Below are 21,428 nucleotides of genomic sequence, written 5' to 3' on the forward strand. Positions count from 1 at the left end.
TAGTGGCTTAGGAGTTGATAAGTCTTGAAAGTAACCACTAAGGATGAAATCAGGTGATAGAGGGGATGCCTGGCTGAAATGGTGGCCACTTGGATGGCAGAACTTTCTGGGTCAGACACTTCCTGCTCCCTTCCTGGGACTTAATACAAGGAAGGCCTTCAGTGCCACAGAGCTCAGACTCTCCCAGTTCCCCCTGCCTTGACACTCACCCTGATGCCTACAAACTCCTTCCGCATTCCTGGTCCCTGATGCCCACTCCCCAGCCCGACCCAGGACCTCAGCTGATACATCAGAGGCAGAGCTCTGGGCTGATGGTGATGGAAGGAGACCTGCAGGCTAAGGCAGGGCCTCCCTAAGCGCCAGTCTGGGAGACTACAGACTGAGGCGCTGCGGCACATGGGAAGACACTCTAAAACGGGGACGGGGGGTGGGGGGGGTGGGGGGGGTGGACGGCAGTTACCAACTAAGCCACAGGAGCTCAGAGGCAACCCTCACACTCTTCCAGACACCTCTAGACAGACTGCTTTCGAGAAAGCAGTGCCCTGGTGTCCCCAGTGGTCTTCCATTCCAGCCAACCAGCAGGTCTCCCTGTGGCCCACCCGTTGTATTAAGAGACCAATCAGAAGAGGGTATGTGCTTCCTATTTCGTAGGACCAACCAAAAACTTTCTCATTTATGACTGACATGTGGACAGCCAACTGGAAGAGCTGAGATCTGGTTTCATTCACCATCACGGTCTTGGTCTACCCATCAGTGTTAATCCACGGTTTGGATCTGGGAGAAATAACCGAGGGGTCCAAGCTGGAGGGATGGTGGACCAAGAGGCAAAGTAGTATTTCCCGGAGTTTCCTAGGAGGTTGGCCCTGAGGTCAGATGAATTTGTAGTTAAGCTGTTAATGCTGCTCTGGGCTTGGCCTCAAGTGCCAGCCTGAGAAAAGTATTGGTCCTGAGTGCGCCTCAGATAATGTTGCTTTGCCTCCAGGCTAATTGCTTCACTCCTTCCCCCCCACCCCCCCCACAAGTCAGGTGTGAAGAAGCCTAGACACATTCAGGGCCTTTAATTAAGTGTTGGTTTATCTACAGTGAGGAGCAGTAGGGATTCTCAATTACCAGCAATAAATGCTTTAAAACAACCAAAATGTGCAGGGAAATTTTTTAAAAAACATGACAGTGGTATTATTACAACTAAATGTACCAGAAAATACAAGTTAAAGCTAAGAAATACCATTTTCACCAAATAATTTGGATAATTATCAATTATTTAATATTTTGCCACTTTGGACAAAGAAACTCTTTGTGAGGAAACAGGAATCTCTCCATTTTTGGTAAGAAAAGAGAAATTCTCATTTGTTGTTAAGTGGGAGCCTAAAGTGCACTCTTTAGGAAGGCAACTTAGTAGTACCTATCAAAATGTAAAATGTACACATCCTTTGACCCAGCAATTCCTTCTTTAAAAATCTATCCTACATAAATACATGAGCAAGTTTATATATGTAGTAGTATTTCTTGTAAGAGTGAATGATTGGAGACAAATTTCCATCAATAAGTGAATCATTAAATTGTGATATAACCCCCCTCCCCCCCCATAAAAAGGAAAAATTGTAAGCTCTGGCTGGTGTGGCTCAGTTGGTTGGAACATCATCCAGTGCAACAGAAGGTCTCAGGGTTCATTCTGGGTCAGGGCACATGCCTAGGTTGTGGGTTATATCCCCAGTTGGGGCACGTAAAAGAGGCAACCGATCCATGTATCTCACTCACATGGATGTTTTTCTCTCTCTGCCCACTTCTCTTTCTCTCTAAAAAAAAATAATAATAATTTACTTAAAAAATTGTAATACGACTATACGAAATATTATGCTGCCATTTTTTAAAATGAGGTAAATTTCCATATACTAATGTGAGAACTCCACAATACATTGCAAAGTGAAAAAATTAAGTTGCAAAATAGTACATATGGCCTACTTTAAAAAAATATACAAGGGATTTGCTGGAGAGGGAAGATGGCGACCGGCAGGAAGGTAGGGAGGGAGAGTGTGTGATCGAGTGAAGGAGTGATAGAGGTGTGTGTGGACGTGTGTGGGTGTGTGTGTGAGTGAAATAGGGACAGTTAGACCCTGCAGTTCTTCCAGGGGGCTTCCAATCCAGGCAGTCTTGGTTGGCAAAACCTCGCGGCCGCTGCAAACACTCCAGGGAGGACACCAGTGGCACAGAGACCCCGCCATCTTTAAGAACGGAACTGCTAGAGACTAGAATCCTAACCTCACCACCACCCAGTCTGGTCTCGGAAGCAAACCTGGATACTACAGCCACTCTGGTACAAGACCTGCCACCCCAGCTGCAGACACGCGAACCCTGAGACCTCCACCTCCAAAAGTGCGCCGCTGAAAGCAAAAACAACTCCAAGACCATGTGGATTCCAGCAACAGAGAGGAATCGACAGGACTACTCCAGCCATCAAGACAGAAGAGAAGCAGTCCAGAGATGGAAGACGCTGACGTCGCATTGCCATAATAGCAGTTAACAGCTGTGCATCAATACAGGTTGCCCAGGACCAAACCAGAGAGGGTCAGACCAGCATTACCACCATTTGTTCACCATCCAGAACTGAAATGTCATGGCTGACATGTACACATAAGGAACTGTGTGACATTGAAATTAAGACTCAAAAGAACTGTTGGCCCAGAAAGAAACTCGCTACAGACTGATTCATTTGCCTGTCAGCATAACCATTATTGCTCTCTCATTTTCGGTTCTTATAAGTGTATTTCTAATAGCACATGATCTCACTCATCTAGGGGAAATAATGAACAACATAGACTGATAAACAAGAACAGACCCAGAAACAAGGAGGCATGGATCAGACTGTCGGGCCTCAGAGGGAGGGTAGGGGAGGGTGGGGGTAAAGGGGAGAGATCAACCAAAGGACTTGTGTGCAAGCATATGAGCCTAACCAGCGGTTAAGGACAACAGGGGGGTAGGGGCATGTGTGGGGAGGGGTGTGGGCTGGGAATGGGGGGACGAGGACAAATATGTGATACCTTCATCAATAAAGAAATTTAAATATATATATATATATATATATATATATATATATATGTATATATACATACACACACACACATACACAAGTGTGTGGGTTTCCTCAAACTACGGCCCGCGGGCCACATGCGGCCTGCCGAGGACATTTATTCGGCCCACCGGGTGTTTTTGCTGCCGCTGCCTGTCCTGCTTAGCAGCCAAATTAGCAGTCTGCATAGGGATTTGTTCATAGTTTTTTTTTTAAACTATAGTCCGGCCCTCCAACGGTCTGAGGGACAGTGAACTAGCCCCCTGTTTAAAAAGCTTGAGGACCCCGGATGTATAGTGTGTGAATATATGCATATACATCTTTACATATACTTATATCACATACATATTTTATGCATAGAAAGAGGTCTTTGAAAATTAAGTTATTCTTGGAGAACGAAAATGGGAAATCTTTCACTTTAAAAATACATATTTTTTACTGATTTCAGAGATGGAAGGAGAGAGACAGAAACATCAATGATGAGAACCATTGATTGGCTGCCTCCCACACACCCCACACCTGGGACCTGAACCGAGCCCACAACCCGGATGTGCCCCGACCAGGAATCTAATGGCAACCTCCTGGTTCATGGGTTGATGCTCAACCACTGAGCAACATCAGCCAGGCAATCTTTCACTTTAGACATTTATGTTTTATTTGAATTTTTCAACTAGCATTAATTACTTTTTTAAAAAATTATTTATTGTTTAAAGTATTACATATGTCCCCTTTTTTCCCCCATTCACTCTCTCCAGACACCCCTCCCTCCCCCAAGTCCTCACTGCCCGCCCCATTGTCTGTGTCCATGGGCCATGCATATATGCATACAAGGTCAACCTACCATGCACCCACCCTCCCCCGCCTTCCCTCTGAGATTCCACACTTCGTTCCATGCTTCCATGCCTCTGGACCCACTTCGTTCATCAATTTATTTTGTTACTTAGATTCCACATATAAGTGAGATTATGTGATGCTTGTCTTTCTCTGACTGACTTATTTCACTTAGCATGATACTCTCCAGGTCCCTCCATGACAATTTTTTAAACAAAATAGGCACTTTTGTAATCAGAATAATCAACAAAGTTATACTTTATATATTGCAAATAAGAATAATTCCTGCCCTAGCTGGTTTGGTTCTGAAGGGTCCCGGGCTCGATTCCAGTCAAGGACACATGCCTGGGTTGTGGGCTCAATCCCCATTAGGGGGCATGCAGGAGTAGCTGATCAATGATTCTCTCTCATCATTGATGTTTTTATCTCTCTCTCCCTCTCCCTTCCTCTCTGAAATCAATAAAAATATATTTTTTAAAAAGAAGAAATCTTTATATGTATGAGGTGACTATTTCATTTAAAATTTTCACCTAGAGGTTAGAGACAAAATGGCAGCAGAATAGGCGGACATGTCCTGAGCCTTGTCCCGGAGCAAATAGAGTGAGCGGCCGAAACGAGTGGAATTCAGCCCAAATTGGCAAAGAAGACGCAGCTGGTGAGACAGTTTGCAGCCGGAAAGGGCAGAGGTCCCCTGGATAAAGGTAAAATGAAGGATCTAGGCAGGAGAGTCTGCCGGACCTCTGTGCCCAAAGAGTCAGGGAGAAATCACACGGCGCCAAGCCACGTCCCTGAAAAAAGGGTCCACGGGACTGCAGGAGGTAGGGGATTTTGGACCTTGGATTCTGAATTTTGGATCTGAGCTCAGAGGTAGCCCTGAAGGGCTGGCCGGACCGCTCAGTGCCGGCAAGAGAGGAGCTTGCAGGGACTCAGTCCCTCCTCACTCTGGAGCCTGTGCCTTCCTTCACTGATCCTAGTTCGTAGGACCTTTTGGATACAGACACTTACCTGTGGCTGAGGTGTGGGAGAAGGTGTGGACTTGTGGAATCTGGGGAGAGTGGGCGGTGGTCCAGGAGAGGTGGTAGCGAGTCTGGTGCTGAGTCATACCTGAGCCCCGGTCACCATTTTCTCCTGAGAGATAGCCGCTCCCTCCAGTCTCCAGGCAACCAATACAGCCACACCCAGATCCCACCCTGAATGACACAAAGGAATCTAAATACTCCCTGAGAGGTCACAGGAACTGGCCTAAAAAGAAATCTACAGCCCCAGCAACGGGAAACTGAGAAACAGTACAACACAGATGACTGGGATCATAAGCCAGCCGAAGGAACGACACTTCACTTTTTTCGCTTTTATTTTTATTTTTTTATTATTTTGTTATCCCTTTTTGTGTTTTTTTTCTTCTTTTTCTTGGTTTTTCCTGTTTTTGTTTGTTGCTTTATTTTCTATTTCTTTTCACATTATTTTTACATCACTATATTTTATTTTTATTTGCTATTTTTAATTTCTTATACCATTTTTGAAATCAATTTCTTGTAAATTTATTATTATTTTCTTCTCATTCTCTTTCTTCTTATCCACTTATTGCCTTTCTAATTCCTCAATACTAAATTGAGGTCCTCCCCATATTCATCCAATTCTTAATCTTATTTTCAGTATATAGGCTCAGCCTCTACAGATTCTGCCCCAACCCTCTTTGCTGGGTGTTTGGTGTTTGTTAGTTTTTTGTTTGTTGTTGAGTGGGTTTTTTTGGTTTATCTATTGGTTCTCTGGTATCTTACCCCCATATATATATATTCTCCTTTTTATTCCTTTGTCTTTTATCTCTTATCTTTCTCTCTCTCGTCGATATCATTTGTGCTCTCTTTTCTCTCCCCTAATTCTCTTTTCTCAGGTGGTCACTTATATTGGGGTTATTGGTGTCGTGAGAACATTTGTGCTTAGTTCCCTTTGTGTTGTGTCTTGTTGAGGTGAATTTTATCCTGTCTGGCCAAGGGGCTTGAGAGCAAGCCACACAACCAGACACCTGGAAAGGAAACTCCACCCACAAAAGGGTCAATAATACCGCAGACCCAACTACAGAGGCAGGAAGAATGCGGCAGTGAGGGAGAGAGCATGAGTGAGTGAAGGAGGGAGTAAAAGAAGAGAGTGTGGTCAGGTGGTGTGTGTGTGTGTGTGTGGCACAGTTAGATCCCACAGGACCTTCAGGGGCACGCTAATTGGGCTCGTCTACCTAGGCAGCGTCTGCTACCATTGCAAACAGTACTGGGAGGCCAGCTTGTCCTCAGAGGCCTAGCCTTTTTGAAGGGGAGAGCTGCTGTAACTGGGTGCCCAGCCTCAACTCCACCCAGAGTGCCCTCAGATAACACCTGGGACTCTACAGCCACCCCTGTGAGGGACCTGCTACCTAGGCTGTGATCCGGTCAACGGGGCTCCAGCCACCCCGGACAAAGGCTCCTGTGAGTTCTGAAGCAAGCTCCCCTCTGACCGGCCCAAAGCTTTTGCCCAGGGCACTGCAACCATGTGAACAGCAGACACGTGAGCAGCCCGCTCCTGTCCAAGGAGCAGCAGCCCCTCGAGTAACTCACCCCAGGCCTAAGAGCAGCAGCTTCACGTGGCTTGTCCCTGTCCAAGGAGCAGCAGCTGTGTGAGCAGCCAGCTCCCCAGTTTGAGGAGCAACAACCACATGAACAGCTCACCCCATCCGAGGAGCAGCAGCCACTCGAGCAGCCCACCCACGACTGAGGAGCGGCAGCCCCACACAGCGGTCCCGTCTGAGGAGCAGCAGCTGCACGCAGCCCGCACCCTGCACCTGTCTGAAGAGCAGCAGCTGTGTGCCCCCATCCAAGGAGTAGCAGCCACGCAAGCAGCCGCAAGAGCACCCAGCCCCCTTCCAAGGAGCAGCCCGCCCCCATCCGAGGAGCAGATGCAGTGAGAGACGGCCCCCTTCCTAGGAGCAGCAGCCGCACGAGCCGCATGCTCCCATCCGGGGAGCAGCAGCAGTGTGAGCAGCACGCCCCCATCTGAGGAGCAGCAGCCATACGAGTAGCCTGCCCCCATCCAAGGAGCAGCAGCCACACAAGCAGACCGCCCATGTCTGAGGAGCAACAGCCCTATGCAGTCCAAACTGGTCTGAGGAGCAGCACCCACACGCAGCCTGCATCTGTCCAACGAGAAGGAGCCGGGTGAGCGGCCCGATCCTGTCCGAGGAGCAGCAACAGCACGTGCAGCTCACTCCCATCTGAGGAGCAGCAGCCATGCAAGCAGCCTGTCCCCAGTCCTAAGAGAAGCAGCTGCACGAGCAACCCGCACCCGTACGAGAGAAACATCCCTGCAAGCAACCTGCCCCTGTCCAAGGAGCGGCAGCATCACAAGCAGCCCACCCCATCAGAGGAACAGCAGCAGCAGGCAGCCAGCCCCCATCTAAAGAGCAGCAGCCACATGAGCAGTCCAGCCCTGTCCAAGGAGCAGCAGCCACATGAGCAGCAGGCCCCCGTCCAAGGAACAGCGGCCACACGCAACCCGTCCCCATCTGAGGAGCAGCAGCCTCATAATCAGCCCACCCCCATCCAAGGAACAGCAGCTGTGCGAGCAGCTTCCCAAACCAGCCAGAAGAGACACCACTGCTGCGAACAGCACCCACCAGGGGAGCCGCTGCCAACTGAGTAGCAGCTGCTACCATAACCGCCCGAGGAGCAAACGCAGCCCAAGAAGCCACTGCTACCCAAGGAGCAGCCCCTGCATGACTCAACAACTAGATCAGTCAGTGAGACCAAAAATGGGTAGACAAAGAAACCCCCAAAGGAAAGAAAAGGAGGAATCGCCAGAAAAGCAGCTAAGTGAAACAGAGGCATGCAATATATCAGAAAAAGAATTCAGAATAAGGGTCATAGAGTTCATAAACCGGGTGGAAGAAAAAAATCAACACATTATGTAAGAATCAAGAAGAAATGGATGAAAAAAATCAACTTTTGTAAGAATCAAGAAGAGTGATATAGCTGCAATAAAAAACACCATGGAAAGTTTCAACAGTGGACAAGGAGAAGTGGAGGACAGAATTAGCGAATTAGAAGACAGGAAAGCAAAACACAGCCAAACTGAATTGCGATTGGAGAAAAAAAAATTGAAAGACAGGAGAGCCTAAGGGAGCTGTGGGACAACATGAAACTAAGCAACATACGAATAATAGGGGTGCCAGAACAACAGGAAGAGGAACAAGGGTTAGAAAACCTATTTGAAGAAATAATGTCAGAAAACTTCCCTGATGTGGTGAAGAAAAAAGTCACACAAGCACAGAGAGTCACGAACAGGATGAACTTGAAAAGACCCACACCAAGACACATCCTAATTACTATGGCAAATATTTAGGACAAAGAGTGAATTGTAAAGGCTGCAAGAGAGCAACAGAAAGTTTACACGCAAGGGAGCTCCCATTAGATTATCAAATGATTTCTGAACAGAAACACAAAAGGCCAGAAAAGAATGGAAGGAAATTTAAAAAGTGATGCAAACCAAGGTACTGAATCCAAGAATACTCTACCCAGCAAGACTATCAATCAAAATGGAAGAGGAAATAAGGAGCTTCACAGACAAAAAAAAAAAAAAAAAGGCTAAGGGAGTTTATCACTACCAAGCCAGCAATGCAAGAAATGCTAAAGGGACTGGTGTAAAAAGAAGAAATAAAAAGGTAAGAAGGAACACAGACACACAAAAATAGTGGCTATAAAAAAGTACCTTTCAATAATAACTTTAAACATAAATGGACTAAATGCTCCAATCAAAAGACATCAAGGGGCTGAATGGATTAAAAAAACAAGACCCATATATATGCTGTCTACAACAGACCCACCTCAGAAAAAGGGACTCACACAGACTGAAAGTGAAGGGATGGAAACACATCTTTCAGGCAAATGGAAATGAAAAAAAAAAAAAAAAACGGGATAGTAGTACTTATATCTGACAAAATACACCTCAGAGTAAAGGCCATAAGAAAAGATAAGGAAGGATACATCATAATAATAAAGGGATTGATACAACAAGAAGTTATAACCCTGGTAAACATATATGCACCCGATGCAGGAGCACCCAAATACATTTTAAAAAAAACTCCTGGAAGATATCAAGGGAGAGATCGACAATAGTACAATCATAGTAGAGGATTTTAATACACCACTGACATCACTGGATAAATCCTCTAGAGAAAAAATCAGGAAAGAAACAGCAATTCTAAATGACTCACTAGATCAGATGGACCTAATTGACATCTTCAGAGCATTTCACCCAAAGCCAAGGAATATATGTTCTTCCCAAGTGCACATGGTACATATTCAAAAATAGACCACATATTGGGTCACAAGCAAAGTCCCCAAATTCAAGTAGATTGAAATCATATCAAGCATTTTCTCAGACCACAGTGGCATAATATTATAAATAAACTACAATAAAAACATTCCAAAAATTCAAACACTTGGAAGCTGAATAGCATGCTATTAAACACAGACTGGGTTATCAATGAGATCAAAGAAAAAATTAAAAACATCCTAGAGACTAATGACAATAAAAACACAACAATGCAAATGCTATGGGACACAATGAAAGAAGTCCTGAGAGGGAAGTTTATAGCTCTACAGGTCTACCTCAAAAAACAAGAAAAAAATGGTAATAAATCATCTAACTCTACAACTCTAAGAATTAGAAAGAGAGCAACAAGAAAAGTCCACAGTGAGCAGAAGGAAGGAAATAATAAAGATCAAAACAGAAATGAATGACATAGAGACCAAAAAAAAAACAATACAAAAGATCAATGAAACCAAGAGCTGGTTCTTTGAAATGATAAACAAGATTGATGAACCTCTAGCCAGGCTCACCAAGAACCAAAGAGAGAGGATGCAAATAAGCAAAATCAGAAACGAAAGAGGTAAAATAATAATAGACCCCATAGAAATACAAAGGATTGTTAAAAATACTATAAACAACTCTATTCTAACAAACTACACAACCAGGAGGAAATGGACACATTCCTAGAAAAATATAACTTCCAAAACTCAATCAGGAAGAATCTAAACAGCTCAATAGGCCAGTAACTATGGAAGAAATTGAAGCAGTCATCAAAAAGCTTCCAGCAAACAAAAGCCCGGGGTCAGACGGCTTCAGAGAGGAGTTTTACCAAACATTCAAGGAAAAACTAAAACCTATACTCCTCAGACTATTCCAAAAAATTCAAGAGGAAGGAACACTTCCAAGCTCATTCTATGAAACCAGCATCACCCTAATACCAAAACCAGATAAAGACAACACAATGAAAGAGAATTACAGGCCAATATCCCTCATGAACATAGATGCCAAAATCCTCAACAAAATTCTAGCAAATCGACTCCAGCAGTGCAACAGAAAGATCATACATCATGACCAAGTAGGATTTATCCCAGGGATGCAAGGATGGTACAATATTCACAAACCAATAAACGTGATACATCACATAAACAAACTGAGAGATAAAAACCACATAGTCATATCAATTGACTCAGAAAAAGCACTCGACTAAATCCAACACCCATTTTTGATAAAAAATCTCAGCAAGGTGGGAATAGAAGGATCATACCTCAACATAATAGAAGCCATATATGACAAACCCACAGCCAACATCATACTCAATGGGCAAAAACTAAAACCATTTCCCCTAAGAACAGGAACAAGACGGGGATACCCACTCTTACCACTCCTGTTCGACATAGTGCTGGAAGTACTAGCCATTGCAATCAGACAAGAAGAAAGAAAAGACATCCAAATTGGAAAAGAAGAAGTAAAGCTGTCCTTATTTGCAGATGACATGATACTGTACATGGAAAACCCTAAAGACTCCATCAAAAAACTATTAGACTTAATAAATGAATTAAGCAATGTAGCAGGATATAAAATTAACACCAATAAATCTATGGCATTGCTATACACCAATAGTGAACTTACAGAAAGAGAGACTAAAAAAGCAATCCCATTTACCATCACAGCAAAAAAATTAAGATACCTAGGAATAAACTTAACTAACGAAGTAAAAGACCTATACGCAGAAAACTACAGGACACTGAAAAAAGAGACAGAGGAAGACATAAACGTTGGAAGAACATACCGTCTTCATGCACTGGTAGAATCAACATCATCAAAATGTCCACAGTACCCAAAGCAATCTATAAATTCAATGCACTTCCCATTAAAATACCAAAGGCATATTTCACAGATCTGGAACAAACTTTCCAAAAATTCATCTGGAATAAAAAAAAGACCCTGAATAGTTGCAGCAATCCTGAGAAAGAAGAATAAAGTAGATGGGATCTCAATACCAGATATCAAGCAGTATTACAAAGCCACTGTTCTCAAAACTGCCTGGTACTGGCACAAGAACAGATATATAGATCAATGGAATAGAATAGAGAACCCAGAAATCGACCCAAACCACTATGCTCAATTAATATTTGACAAAGGAGGCATGAACATACAATGGAGTCAAGACAATCTCTTCAATAAATGGTGTTGGGAAAACTGGACATATACATGCAAAAAAGTGAAACTAGACCACCAACTTACACCATACACAAAAATAAATTCAAAATGGATAAAGGACTTAATCATGACGGGAAACCATAAAAATACTAGAGGTATCTACAGGCAGCGAAATCTCAGACATATGCCAAAGCAATTTCTTCACTGATACTGCTCCTAGGGCAGTGATGGGCAACCTTTTGAGCTTGGTGTCAAACTTCGCCAAAAAACTGAGCATAACTAGGGTAGTGTGTCACTTTGAGGAAATAACATTATTTCGCAAATGTTTCATCCTCGGAATGCGGCCACTTCAGCGGCCACATGTCATCAGAAATGGCTACGCGTGTCAGTGATGACACACGTGTCATAGGTTCGCCATCACTGTCCTAGGGCAATGGAAACTAAAGAGAAAATAAACAAATGGGACTACATCAAAATAAGAAGTTTTTGCACAGCAAAAGAAACCATCAACAAAACAACAAGAAAGCCCCACTGTATGGGAGAACATATTTGCAAATGATATCAACGATAAGGGTTTAATCTTCAACATTTACAGGGAACTCATACAACTTAATAAAGGGAAGTTAAACATCCCAATCAAAAAATGGGCAACTGACCTAAATAGATACTTTTCGAAAGAAGACAGAAGGAAGGCCAAGAGACATATGAAAACATGCTCAAAGTCACTAATCATCCAAGAGATGCAAATCAATACAATGCGGTACCATCTCACACCTGTCAGAATGGCTATCATCAACAAATCAACAAATGACAAGTGCTGGCGAGGACGCGGAGAAAAAGGAACCCTCGTGCACTGCTGGTGGGAATGCAGACTGGTGCAGCCACTGTGGAGAATAGTATGGAGTTTCCTCAAAAAACTGAAAATGGAACTCCCATTTGACCCAGTAATCCCACTCCTGGGAATATATCCGAAGAAACTAGAAACACCAATCATGCATAATAAAATAAAAATGCATAATAAAATAAAAATGCATAATAAAATAAAAATGTATATCCCCCATTAGCACAGATGGTCAAAAGTTGACTATATTGGACAAAAAACATTATCCTATATAATAAAAGCCTAGGTGGCACCAAGCCCTCGAATGATGTCATCACAAGATGGCCACCACAAGGTGGCCACCACAAGATGGCCGCGGGGGAGGGCAGTTGGGGGTGACCAGGCCGGCAGAGGAGGGCAGTTGGAGGCAGTCGGGCCAGCAGGGGAGGGCAGTTGGGGACAATCAGGCCAGCAGGGGAGCAGTTAGGCATCAATCAGGCCGGCAGGGAAGCAGTTAGGGAGCAATCAGGCCGCCAGGCAGAGCGGTTTGGGGCAATTAGGCAGGCAGGCAGGCGAGCAGTTAGGAGCCAGCAGTCTGACATCCCCCAATGGGTCCCAAATTGGAGAGGGTGCAGGCCAGGCTGAGGGAAACCCCCCCCCATGCATGAATTTCATGCACTGGGCCTCTAGTCTATACAATAAAAACCCAGTGGTCATAACACCATAACAACCAAAGACCAGTCACCAGGAGGCTGCATGCGCGGTGAGGTGCACGTGGTTGGGCGGGGACTTGACTCTGGGTCCCGCGGCAGGACTCGGGGGAGTTGCGCAGCACGGCAGGGTCTGGGGTCCCTGGTCTCGCACAATTTCCTGCGGGTCTGGGTCTCGCGTGATTTCGCGCACTGGGTCACTAGTTGGTATAATAATATACCATTTTTTTTAAAAAAACATAAATTTCTGTGAATATAAGTATATTTTATTTTTCACTTAAGAACTGTTTTTATCCAATTTCTGATTGATCTTCAATTGGCAATGCCTCTCTTAATCCTTTACCTTCATTTTCACTATATCAAGTAGTTAATGACCTATATATAAACACTTAAAATCACCACAGGAAGTACCCATTTAAAGGAAGCCTGCTGTGATTTAAAGAAACCTTTTATGCCCTAGCTGGTTTGACTCAGTGGATAGAGCATCGGCCTGTGGACTGAAGGGTCCAGGGTTCAATTCCAGTCAAGGGCACATGCCCAGGGTTGCAGGCTCGATCCCCAGTAGAGGGCGTGCAGGAAGCAGCGGATCAATGATTCTCTCTCATCATTGATGTTTCTATCTCTCTCCCCCTCTCCCTTCCTCTCTGAAATTGATAAAGATATTTTTTTAAACAAAAAAAAATACTTTGTATTAATAATTACACTTTTGTGTGTTTTGTAAGGAATGAGTTTTCTGTTCTCAAAATCATAGATAGATAATAAATATATAATACATAGAACAAGGAAAGAAAATAAAATTAAAATAGGGAATAATTTTTTGTATAAGCAAGGCAAAAACAGATCTAAGAATTAGGGGTGGTATGTGTTGGGGAAGGGAGTGGCAGAGAACCACAAGCTAAATTAGTCACCAAGTGTTTATATATTATTAATATCTTTTAAAATATATATTTATTGATTTCAGAGAGTTAGGGAAAGGGAAAGATAGAAACATCAATGATGAGAATCATTGACTGGCTGCTGCACGCCCCACGCTGGGGATCCAGCCCACAACCCGGGCATGTGCCCTGACTGGGAATCGAACCCTGACCTCCTGGTTCAAAGGTCGACACTCAACCATTGAGTCACACTGGCCAGGCACAAAGTGCTTATATTTTAAAAGTAAATATGAAAAGGCATCCAAATTGGAAAGAAGGAAGTAAAACTCTCATTATTTGCAGATGATATATTGTACATAGAAAACCCTAAAGACTCCACCAAAAAACTACTGAATAAAGGCAGCCGATCAATGATTCTCTCATCATTGATATTTCTATCTCTCTCTCCCTCTCCCTCTCTCTCTGAAATGAATAAAAAATATATTTAAAAAACAAAAAACTAGCCCTAGCTGGTTTGGCTCAGTGGATAGAGCGTCAGCCTGCAGACTGAGGAGTCCCGGCTTTGATTCTGTTCAAGGGCACATGCTTGAGTTGCGGATTCGGTCCCCAGTGGGGGGGGGGGGGGCGTGCAGGAGGCAGCCTATCAGTGATTCTTTCTCATCCTTGATGTTTCTATCTCCAACTCCCTTCCTCTCTGCAATCAATTAAATTTTAAAAGAGAATGGAATCTTCTTAAAAAAAAAAAAAGTAGTTTTGACGTCCCAAATTACACGACCCCTACATCCCAGTATTCCAAACCTTTTCCCAAAACCCACTTTGTGTAGGAAGCCATTTCAAAACACATTGAAAATATCTACCAATCAACTGTTCTCACCCTTCTGCCTGCATCAAATCTAATTCAAAAACAGAGTTCAATTGAGGAACAAAGCCTATAAAAGAAATAGTATTGGGAGAAACCAAGATGGCGACATAGGTAAACACCTAATCTGCAGCCTAACACAACAATTTCAAAAATACAACTAAATGACAAAACGGACATCATCCAGAACCACAGGACAGCTGGCTGACAGGAAATCCTACAACTAGAAGGAAAGAGAAAACCATAAGGAAAATCAGAGGAGCTGTAAAAGACTGAGGTACGGAGACACGGGCGTGCGCGTGCGAAAAGGACGGAGCCAGAGAGGACGGGCGGCTGAGTACCTGGCTGGCGTTGTCTAGTAGGAAGGAGATAAAAGCTCCAGACTGCGCTGAACCCCAGCACCGGGCGAGACCCTGGGGACCCAGGCTCATACTGGGGGAATCTGGGCTGTAAGGCGGGAAACTCAGGGGAGCAGCAAAAGGCAGAGCTCTGGAGGCGTGCACGTGAATGCGCACAGAGGACAGACGGTTGAGTGTGCCGCAGGATTACTCTAGTGGGAAGGAGACAAAAGCTCTGGACTGCGCTAAACCCCAGTTCCGACTGCACTGAACCCCAGTTCCGGGCAAGAATCTGGGAATCCAGATTCATTGGAAGAGAGACTAGACTGTTTGGCAGCGGGCGAAACTCGAGGGCGCCTTTCTCTCAGAGGTGCTTGCAGCAAGTACCGAGGGACACTGAGACCCAGGAACCTCATAGGACGGGGCTGACGGGAAGCCAAGGCTGTAGGCTCCACCCTGAAACTCCACCCCATCCAAGCTGAGCACAGAGGCTTTTCCAATTTTGCAAGTCTAGTCCATTAAGGCTGTCTCCAGGCGTAGACACAGCTGATCCTCACAGCCAATTGGCCTGGAGGTCAACTCCTCCCACTGATACCAACAACAATCAAGACTTAACTACAACAAGGCTGTACACACAGTCCAAAAAAGGGTGCACCAAGAGTACCTACCTCAGGTAACCGGGGAGGCCAAGCCACTGGCCCATATAGGACAACTAGAACACAAAGCTACCCTACCAACTCAGGGAAGCAGCAAAAATGGGGAGACAAAGAAACAGATCACAAACCAAAGAAATGGAGGAAAACAAACGACTGGGCATAGAGTTCAAAACCAGAGTTATAAGGTTTTTCAAGAATTTCCTAGAAAAGGGCGATAAATTTAGTGAGACCCTCGAGGATATGCAAGAGACCCTCGAGGACATGGAAAAGGACCAACTAGAAATTAAACATACACTTACTGAAATAAAAAATATTATACAGACACCGAACAGCAAACCAGAGGAACGCAAGAATCAAGTCAAAGATTTGAAATACAAAGAAGCAAAAATCACTCAACTGGAAAAGCTAAAAGAAAAAAAAAAGAATCCAAAAATTTGAAGATAGTGTAAGAAGCCTCTGGGACAACTTCAAGCGTACCAACATCAGAATTATGGGGGTGTCAGAAGAAGAGAGAGAGCAAGATATTGAAAACCTATTTGAAGAAATAATGACTGAAAACTTCCCCCACCTGGTGAAAGAAATAGACTTACAAGTCCAGGAAGCACACAGAACCCCAAACAAGAGGAATCCAAAGAGGACCACACCAAGACACATCATAATTAAAATGCCAAGAGCAAAAGACAAAGAGACAATATTAAAAGCAGCAAGAGAAAAACAGTTAATTACCTACAAGGGAGCACCCATACGATTGTCAGCTGATTTCCCAACAGAAACTATGCAGGCCAGACGGAAGTGGCAAGAAATAGTCAAAATGATGAATACCAAGAACCTACAACCAAGAGTACTCTACCCAGCCAAGCTTACATTCAGAATTGAAGGGCAGCTAATAAGCTTCACAGATAAGAAAAAGCTAAAGGAGTTCATCACCACCAAACCAGTATTATATGAAATGCTGAAAGGTATTCTCTAAGAAGAGGAAGAAGATGAAAAAGGTAAAGATAAAAATTATGAACAACAAATACATATCTATCAACAAGTGAATCTAAAAATCAAGTGAATTATAACCCTGCTTGGCCCCAGAGGATGGCTGGTTAGCCAGAGACAGAGACGGGTAAGATTCCTCAAGGGAGGAACAACCTAAGACAGGCACAGTCCCAGAGGGGCCATCAGGACAGAATTTGGGGATCAACAGAGGTGGGGCACAGACCCTCACCCCCCCATTGCAGGGGCCTGAACCCTAGCCCCTTCTGAGGGAGGTCTCCTGTCCCCATGGCTGCTTCATGCTTCCCATGCCCAGCCCATATCAGGACTCAGGTGACCGACAGAGACTTGGTCGACAGCAGATGCCCTCTCACTCCAACAAGAATTGTTTGAGTTGTTTTGTACCCATGGTGTGGGGAAGTGGGTTTATGATATCTAAATCCAGCCTACCACGAGGAATGCTCAGGACCTACTCAAGAAGGCAAATAATCCTTTCCACTAATATTTACAGGGTAAAATAAGATTGGTGTCAGAGTAATAAATTTGACAGTAAAATAGTAGTCAAGTTTTCAGGCAAATTTAAATTGGCTAGTTGAAACAAGCAAATATTCTAGAAAAATTAATTGTACTGGACAAAAAGGTGTTCCTAAAGTGTTAACTAAAATTTTTATTGGTAGTTCATCTCATGATAAAAATGCGTACCACGTAATGAACCTAAAACAGTCATATTATAGTGCTAAAAATTAAAATTTAAAAGCCATCAAGACTACATTATAAAATTTTCAAGAGCATCCTAATATTTAAATCAAAAAGGGGGGGGGTAGTAGAAGAATATCATGTAAGGAAAAATATCCTGTAAGTAAATTACATCTAGAAAATTAATACTTTAGAAAATTAATTGTAAGGCTAAAAGCAAGACACCCATGAAAAACACACAAGGTGTCAAAACAAGCCAGAGGAAAACCATTTGGGCAAAAAATAAAATAGGATACCAAGTCAAATTTATAGAAAATATTCCTTTATTAACTTTTGGTCGAGAATATGTTTGTATATTTTCCGAAAACAATTCTGAGACCATGTGGATTCCAGCAACAGAGAGGAATCGACAGGACTACTCCAGCCATCAAGACAGAAGAGAAGCAGTCCAGAGATGGAAGAGCTGACAAAGCCTTGCCATACTAGCAGTTAACAGCTGTGCGTCACTACAGGTTGCCCAGGACCAACCCAGAGAGGGTCAGACCAGCATTACCACCATTTGTCCACCATCCAGAACTGAAATGTCATGGCTGACATAAAGAACTGTGTGACATTGAAATAGGGTCTCAAAAGAACTGTTGGCCCAGAAAGAAACTCACTACAGACTGATTCATTTGCCTGTCAGCATAACCATTATTGCTTCTCTCATTTTCGGTTCTTATAAGTGTACTAGAGGCCCGGTGCACAAAATTCGTGCACGGAGGGGGGTTGTCCCTCAGCCCAGCCTGTACCCTCTCCAATCAGGGACCCCTCAAGGGATCGGGCCTAAACGGGCAGTCGGATATCCCTCTCACAATCCAGGACTGCTGGCTCCCAACTGCTTGCCTGCCTGCCTTCCTGATTGCCCCTAACAGCTTCTGCCTGCCAGCCTGATCACCCCCTAATCACTCCGCTGCCAGCCTGTTTGCCCCCAACTTCCCTCCTCTGCTGGCCTGGTTACCCCTAACTGCCCTCTCCTGCAGGGTTGATCACCTCCAACTGCCCTCCCTTGCAGGCCTGGTCCTTCTCAACTGCCCTCCCTTGCAGGCAGGGTGCCTCCCAACTGCCCTCTCCTGCTGGCCATCTTGTGGTGGCCATCTTGTGTCTACATGGGGGCAGGATCTTTGACCACATGGGGGCAACTATATTGTGTGTTGCAGTGATGATCAATCTGCATAGTACTCTTTTATTAGATAGGATAGAGGCCTGGTACAGGGATGGGGGCCAGCTGCTTTGCACTGAAGGGTGTCCCTGATCAGGGTGGGGTTCCCTTGGGGTGTGGAGTGGCCTGAGCGAGGGGCCTGTGGTGGTTTTCAGGCCAGTCATGCACCCTGGCAACGCAAGAGGAGGCCCTGGTATCTGGAATTTATTTTCCTTCTACAATTGAAACTTTGTAGCCTGGAGCAGAGCCAAGCCTGGGGCTCCCTCCGAGGCCCGCAGCCATTTGTGTTGGGGTTATAATTGAAACTTTGTAGCCTTAAACAGAGGCCTGAGCCCATCCAGGGTGTGCGGAAAGCTTTGCTTCCCCTGTTGCCGGTGGCAACCCTGGCCTGCTCTCTCAAGCTCCATTCTTCCGCCATTTGTTTGAAATTGTTTACCTTCTATAATTGAAACTTTGTAGCTTGAGTGGAGGCTTAGGCCTGGCAAGGGCAGGCGGAAAGCTTGGCTTCCTCTGTTACCTAGGAAACCTTGCTCTCTGTGGCTGTAGCCATCTTGGTTTGGGTTAATTTGCATACTCGCTCTGATTGGATGGTGGGCGTGGCTTGTGGGTGTGTCAGAGGTGTGGTCAATTTGCATATTTGTCTATTATTAGATAGGATTTCTAATAGCACATGATCTCACTCATCTAGGGGAAATAATGAACAACATAGACTGATAAACAAGAACAGACCCAGAAACAAGGAGGCATGGATCAGACTGTCGGGCCTCAGAGGGAGGGGAGGGGAGGGGAGGGGTTAAGGGGAGAGATCAACCAAAGGACTTGTGTGCAAGCATATGAGCCTAACCAGCGGTTAAGGACAACAGGGGGGTAGGGGCATGTGTGGGGAGGGGTGTGGGCTGGGAATGGGGGGGATGAGGACAAATATGTGATACCTTAATCAATAAAGAAATTTAAAAAAATAAATAATAAATACATAAATAAATAAATAAATAAATAAATAAATAAAAACCAAGTGAATTAAAAATATGATGTACAGAATAAAGTGGTGAATATAATAGAATCAGGGGCATAGAAAGGGAGTTGACTGACAACTCTCAGGGGTAAAGGGTTGTGAGGGGTGCGGGAAGAGACTGGACAAAAATTGTACACCTATGGATGAGGACAGTGGGGGGAAGGTAAGGGAAGAGGGTGGGATGGGAACCAGGTAAAGGGGAGCTATGGGGGGAAAAAGGAGAAACAACTGTATAATCTGAACAATAAAGACTTATTAAGTTAAAAAAAAAAGAAATAGTATTTGTAGGTGGTACGTGTGGGTGTCTTAGAGGATAAAAGAAATACACATGTGGAGAGAAACCAAGATGGCAGCATAAGTAAACACCTAAACTTCTGCCTCGCACAACAATTTCAAAACTACAACTAAAAGACAAAACGGACATCATCCAGAACCACAGAAAGGCTGGCTGAGTGGAAATTCTACAACTAGAAGGAAAGAGAAAAGCACACTGAGACTCACAGGAGATGCGGAAGGCAGATGTACGGAGGCGCACGCGTGGAGAGGGCTGCCAACTGAGTACTCGGCTGGCTTCCTCAATCGGGAGGAAGACAAAAGCCCCAGACTGCTCTGAACTCCATTTCCGGGCAACACTCTGGGGACCCAGACTCATACAGGGAGAAACTGGACTGTCTGGCAGCGGGCGAAACTCAAGGGCGGCTTTCTCTCAGAGGTGCTTGCAGAGGTTACTGCGGGACACTGAGACCCAGGGGCCTCTTAGGGCAGGGCTGGCGGGAAGCCAACACGGTTTGCTCCGCCGAGATCCCGCCCCACAAAGGCATTGCTGTCTGCTCCGCCCTGAGACTCCACCCCATCCAAGCTGAGCGCAGAGGCTTTTGCATATGACTGGCATGGTCCTTTGAATTCTAAACTTAACTAACAAACTGCAGCTGAGTAAGTGAGACCCAGAACATCCAAAAGAAGGCCCAAGGCCCCACAGCAGCTTGCATTGCTTCACAGCTGGGCCTCATCTGGGCACCTCCAAAACCCAAACAAAGAGGAATCTGCAGATCTCTCTGTAGCTCCTGCTGGGTGGCCTCAAGCAGAGGCTAAATTAGCACCTCTTTGGAGATCCAAAAGCCAGTGCACCCAGGGATCAGAGTGGGACCATCCAGATTATAACCCCTCAAATCCATAAGGGACACACTCAAGGGGCAGACTCAGTGAGCACCAAAGCCCCACTGAAGCAAGTCGTGTCTCATAAGGGTGTCTCCAGCACAGAAGTTCTCCCAGCATAGACACAGCTGATCCTCACAGCCAGCTTGCCTGGAAGTCAATCCCTCCCAGTGATACCAATAACAATCAAGGCTTAACTACAACAAGACTGTGCACACAGCCCATCAAGAGTGTCCACCTCAGGTAACTGGGGAGACTGAGCCACTGGGCCCTATAGGACATCTAGCACACAAAGCCACTCTATCAACTCAGGAAAGCAGCCAAAATGCAGAGACAAAGAAACAGGTCACAAATGAAAGAAATGGAGAAAAGCAAATGACTGGATATAGAATTCAAAACCACGGTTATAAGGTTTTTCAAGAATTTTCTAGAAAAGGCAAATAAATTTAGCGAGACCCTCGAGGATATGAAAAGGAGCAACTAGAAATTAAGCATACACTGACTGAAATAAAAAATAATATACAAAGATCCAACAGCAGACTAGAGGATCGCAAGAATCAAGTCAAAGATTTGAAATACAGAGAAGCAAAAAACACCCAACTGGAAAATCAAAAAGAATAAAGAATCCAGCCGAAACCGGTTTGGCTCAGTGGATAGAGCGTTGGCCTGCGGACTCAAGGGTCCCAGGTTCAATTCCGGTCAAGGGCATGTACCTTGGTTGCGGGCACATCCC

The sequence above is a fragment of the Cnephaeus nilssonii genome, assembly GCF_951640355.1.
Source record: "Cnephaeus nilssonii genome assembly, chromosome: X".
Taxonomy (NCBI): Eukaryota; Metazoa; Chordata; class Mammalia; order Chiroptera; family Vespertilionidae; genus Cnephaeus; species Cnephaeus nilssonii.